The sequence below is a fragment of the Muscardinus avellanarius genome (genome assembly GCF_963383645.1).
Source record: "Muscardinus avellanarius genome assembly, chromosome: 10".
In the NCBI taxonomy this organism is placed as follows: domain Eukaryota; kingdom Metazoa; phylum Chordata; class Mammalia; order Rodentia; family Gliridae; genus Muscardinus; species Muscardinus avellanarius.
In genome coordinates, this window is record NC_137796.1 from 56,825,844 (window position 1) to 56,831,625 (window position 5,782).

The following is a 5,782-nucleotide window of genomic DNA, read 5'->3' on the forward strand; positions in this document are numbered from 1 at the left end:
GGCTGTGCCAGGCCCCCACCTCAGTGCCCCCGACTCTGCTGCTGATAAACCATCCTCCCCTGCGGCTGCCTTCCACCCCCTGCCTGGGACACAGACCCCTGGGGTGGAAAGGTCCCTGGGGCCTCCCACCCAACCCCAGACTCCTGTGGAAGGGAAATGGAGGTCAGAGTGAGCAAAGACCTTCCCAAGGCCACGGAGCCTGTTCCCAGCACCCTCCTCCCCCATAGCCTGGAGTGGTAGGTGGTGTTCTGGAAGGCTCTACAGAAATATCCCAGGCCCCCCCTTTTCCCCTCACCTCAAGGTCTGGCCCAAATCCAACGTATTAAGGAATGTTCGATACTTAGAATAAAGAGGTTTCTATTTAACACTAGGAAGGGCTGAGTCCTGAGTGTGGGGGAGGAAGGACCGGGGCAGGGCCCAGGGCCAAGGGCTTCTCACACGCCCAAGGTTGGGCCGGGGTCCAGCTCCCTGTGCTGTGTGGCTCTGAGCAGGCCCTTGGCCACTCTGAGCTAGAAGTGACGATCTCCAAGTGTCTGCCCTTCTTTCTGGGCCCAGTAGGTCTGCGCTGGCGCAGCCTCCCCATCCATCCTCAGCCGGGAAGCCATGTCAAGAGAGGAAGGAGGTTGGGGGTAGGGCCGGCGGCATCCAGGGCGCCCTCCTGGGTTTACACAGGAAGATCTCAGGGTGGGAAAACTTCCAGCCTCTCACCCCCAGCCCCACCGGATCCTGGTCCCCACGGAGACCTGGAGGTCACCTCCCTGCTGACCCGGCCTCTCCGGCCTGAGATGGACAGCCCGTGATGCGCGCTTCCTGGCCTGTGTTGTGTTTTATTTTGTTTTTTTGTTGTTTTTTTTTTCCCTGAGAAGTCAGAAAGAGGAGGCAGCCAGGGGTCAGCTTCGGGGCTGGGGTTGGAACTCACGCATCTGCAGTCCTGGAGCCTCTTGGCTGGGCGACTGTGGGCAGGAAGCTGCCCCTCTCTGGGCCGTGGTTCCTGCCCCTCCCTGGGAAGCCGTTTAACCTTTCTCTGCCCAGGCTGAGGGAAGATGTTCAGGGTATCGACCTTCCTCACTTCACCCACAAAGTAGGACTTTGGGAGTCTTGTGCAGTGCTGAAGAATGAACCCGGGACATCATGTGTCCTGGGCAAGCGCTCTACCACTGAGCTACATTCCAGCCCTTTTCGTTTTCTTACGAGGCAGAGTCTCTCTAAAGTACCCAAACTGGCCTCAAACTGGTATCCTCCTGCCTCGACCTCCCGAGTAGTAGCCACCATGCCTTATACTGACACGTGTGTGTATACATATTTACACCCCAGCACTTTTTTTGTTGTTGTTGGTACTGAGGATTGAACCCAGGAAAGTTCTACCTCTAAGGTAGACCCCCAATTCTACTTTTTATTCTTTTTTTTTATTTTTTGGTGATACTGGGGTTCCTGGAAGCCCTTCTACCTCTGGAATACACTCCCATGGGCTACACTCCCAGACCTATTTTTTAACTTTTTTATGTGGAAACGGTCTCTTAAGCCAGCGCGGCTGGTTCCAAACCAGCGCGATCCTCCTGTCTCCACCTGGGGATTACAAGTGTGCGCCACCACGCCTGGCTTTTTTTTTGTGTGTGGTACTGGGGATGGAACAGGGTCTCACAAAGCCAGGTGTCTTGGCGCACACTTGTAATCCCAGTACTTGGGAGGCTGAGACAGTAGGATCCAGGTTCACAGCCAGCCTTAACTACTTAGGCTCTCTGCAACTTAGTGAGGCCCAGTTTCAAAGTACAGAATTTGAAATGTACTGAGGGGCTGAGATGTAGCTCAGAGGCAAAGTGCCTGTTTTGCAGGTGCAGTGGTCTGGGTTCAATTCCAAGTTCCAAAAAGACAAAGAAAAAAAACCCTGAAAAAAAAAATAAGCTAAAATAAAGAATAAAAAATAGGGTTGGGGGCCGGCCATGATGGCACACGCTTGTAATCTCCGCACTTGAGAGGCGGAGACAGGAAGATAGCGCAGGTTCAAAGCCAGCCTCTCTGGCTTAAGAGACCCTGTTTCCAAATAAAAATATAAAAAAATAGGTGTTTGGGAGTGTAGCCCGGAGGTAGAAGGGTTTCCAGGAACCCCAGTACCACACACACACAAAAAAATAGGGTTGGGGATATAGCTTGGAGGTAGAATGCCCCTGGGTTCCATCCCTAGTACTGCAAAAGAAAAAGAAAGAAGAAAGAAAGAAGCCACTCAATAGCCCTTTTTATTTATTTATTATTATTTTTTGTGGCACTGGGGATGGAACCCAGGGGCCTTCTACCTTTGGGCTACACTCCCAGACCTATTTTATAGTTTGTTTGGGTCTCATTAAGTAGCTGAAGCTGGCTTCGAACCTGAGTGATCCTCCTGTCTCAGCCTCCCAAGCGCTGGGATTACAAGCGTGCGCCACCACGCTCGGCTATCAGTAGCCCTTTTTATATTCCCACTGTGCAAACATCACCATCATCAATTTTAGAACATTTTCATCACTCCAAGAAGAAGCCACATGCCCCTTGGCCATCGCCTTCCCCACCCCCTGGGCTCTGCCACCGCCACTCGTCACTGCCGTCTGCACCTGTTCTGGACATTCCATGAAAGGGGTCGTTTTATGTGGCGGTGTATTTCTATTTCTGGCTTCTTCCACCCAGCAGACCTATTCAGGCTTCATCCACACTGTAGCGGGCATCAATGCATCTTTTTTTTTTTTTTTTATGGTACTAGGGATTGAACCCAGGGGCATTCTACCTACGAGCTACACCCCTAGCCCTGTTTTTTTTTTTTTTTTTTTTATTCTTTATTTTGAAACAGGGTCTCACTAAGTTGTGGAAGGCCTCACTAAGTGGCCGAGGCTGGCTGCAAACCCTGATCCTACTGTCTCAGCCTCCCAAGTACTGGGATCACAAACCTACACCACCGCGCCTGGCTTTGCTTCCTTTCTTTTTAATGCTAAATAACAGTCCGTGGTATAGATATGCCCTGTTTGATTTATCTGCGTCAGTTGATAGACATTTAGGCTGTTTCCACTTTTTGGCTATTGTGAGTATAGTCCTCTGCTCTTTGCAAACATTTCCTTTTTTGTTTTGTTTTGTTGAGGGGTAGCAAAATTTTATTCCAACATCTGCAGGCAGACCGGCTGATACCAAAAGTGGCGTCTGCACCGCAAGACAGGGGGGAAATATTTTTATAGGGAGAGGTCTGCAAGCCACACAAAAGATCTGCAAATCTGTGCATTTTTTTAGTATAGCCTGAATCAGGAGGCTGCTAGCTTCTCAGGGTCCGAGTAGGAGGGCGGAATGTTTAGCACTTCACAGAGCGACAAGGAGCTGGCTTCTCAGGGTCCAGACAGGAGGGGCCTAGAGTTCTCACGATTTAGACAGGAAGGCATGATCTTTAGCACGCAAATATTTTCTTGGGTTCCCGAGAAGCACTGCCTTTAACTTTCTGTCTCCATCCCAGCATTTGGGAGGCTGAGACGGTAGGATCGCAGTTTGAGGCCAGTCTCCGCTACTACCTAGTGAGGCCCTTTGCAACCCAGTGAGACCTTGTTTCAAAAATAAAAAATAAAGAATAGGGCTGGGGGTGTAGCTCGAAGGTAGAAGGCCCCTGGGTTCCATTCCCAGTACCACACACACACACAAAAAAAAAAAAAAAAAAAAAAAAAAATTGGGAAGGCATCCATCACAGCTGCTTGACTAAACACTTAACAGAACGCCAAGTACTGTGCTCACATGGATTCATGCGGTGAGGGCCTTTCTCCACAAACCCGTGGGCTTGGAGACCAGAAAGAATAGTACCGGGGTCAATGCCCAGCCAGAGACAGGCAAGTGCCCTCCTGCACATCCCGGCCCGCCACAGACAGCTACCCTCCTGCCCCTTGGCAGGAGGCTGTTCCCAGGGAGAAAGATGACTGAGGTTAGGCACCTGCCTGGGGTCCCAGCGTGTTACAGCAGGGGGTGGAATTCAAACTGGTGCCCTCCTGTAATCCCAGCATTTGGGAGGCTGAGACAGGAGGATTGTGATTGGTGGACAGGCTCAGCTACTTAGTGAGGCCCTTTGCAACTCAGACCCTGTTTTAAAATAAGAACTTAAAAATTGCAATTTGTGGTAGCGCACACTTGTAATCCCAGCACTCGGGAGGCTGAGACAGGAGGATCGTTGTTCGCATACAACCTCAGCTACTTAGGCCCTTTACAACTCAGTGAGAACCTGTTTCCAAATAAAGAATAAAAAATAGGGCTGGGAGTATCACTCGGAGGTAGAGTGCCCCTTGGTTCTATTCCCAGTACCACAAAAAAAAATTAAAAATTGAATTGGGGGTATAGCTTGGAGGTCGAATGCCTCTGGGTTCAATCGCCAGCGCCAAAACTAAAATAAAAAATTTAGCCGGATTTGGTGGCACACACTTGTAATCCCAGTACCTGGGTGATTGAGACAGGAGGCTTGCTGGTTCTCAATCAACCTCAAAAACTTGTGAGGCATAAATAAATAAGGGCTGGGGGCACAGCTCAAAGGTAGAATGCCCCAGAACTCAACCTCTAGTAATAATTTTTTTAAAAAGCAAAATTATAACCAGGACCAAAAAGAGAGCTAGGTAGAAAATTCTAAAGGAGCCAGGCTGGTGATACACACTTGTAATCTCAGTACTTGGGAAGCTGAGACAGGAGAATTACAGGTTTGTGGCCAGCCTCAGCTTATTAGTGAGGCCATGTTTCAAAATAAAGAATAAAAGCCGAAGCCGAGCGTGGTGGCGCACGCTTGTAATCCCAGCATTTGGGAGGCTGAGACCTGAAGGATCACGGTTCACGGACAGCCTCAGCTACTTAGTGAGGTCCTTCGCAACTCAGTGAGACCCGGTTTCAAAACAAAGATAAAAAAAAAGTAGGGCAGGGAGTGTAGCTAGGAGGTCGAATGCCCCTGGGTTCCATCCTCAAACTCGCAAAAAAAAAAAAAGAAAGAAAGCCGGGCGTGGTGACGGCATGCTTGTAATCGCAGCATTTGGGAGGCTAAAACAGGAGGATGGCAGTTTGCAGCCAATCTCAGCTACTTAGGCCCTTTGCAACTCAGTGAGACCCTGTTTCAAAATAAAGAAGAAAAGTCTAGTGTGGTGGCGCACGCTTGTAATCCTAGCATTTGGGAGGCTGAGACACGAGGATCACCGTTCGCGGGACAGCCTCAACTACTTAGTGAGGCCCTTTGCAATTTAGTGAGACCCTATTTCAAAATAAAGAATAAAAAATAGGGCTGGAGATGTAGCTTGGAGGTAGAATGTCCATGGGTTTCATCTCCAGTACTGCAAAAAAAAAAGGGCTGGGTGTGGTGGCCCACGCTTGTAATCCCCCCCCTCCCCCGCTTGGGAGGCTGAGACAGGAGGATCATACAGGTTCAAAGCCAGCCTCAGATACTTAGTGAGGCTCTCAGCAACTTAGTGAGACCCTGTTTCCAAATAAAGTATAAAAAGGCCCCTGGGTTGTCCACCAGTACCCCCCCCACACACACACACTAATAATAATACCAAATAAAGAATAAAAATAGCTAGGCGTGGTGGCGCACGCTTGTAATCCCAGTATTTGGGAGGCTGAGACCGGAGGATCGTGGTTTGCAGACAGCCTCAGCTACTTAGTGAGGCCCTCTGCAACTCAGTGAGACTCTGTTTCAAAATAAAGAATAAAAAATAGGGCAGGGGTGTAGCTCAGAGGTTGAATGCCCCTGGGTTCGATCCCCAGACCCGCAAAAAAAATAAAAAAATAATAATAATAATAATAATAATAATAA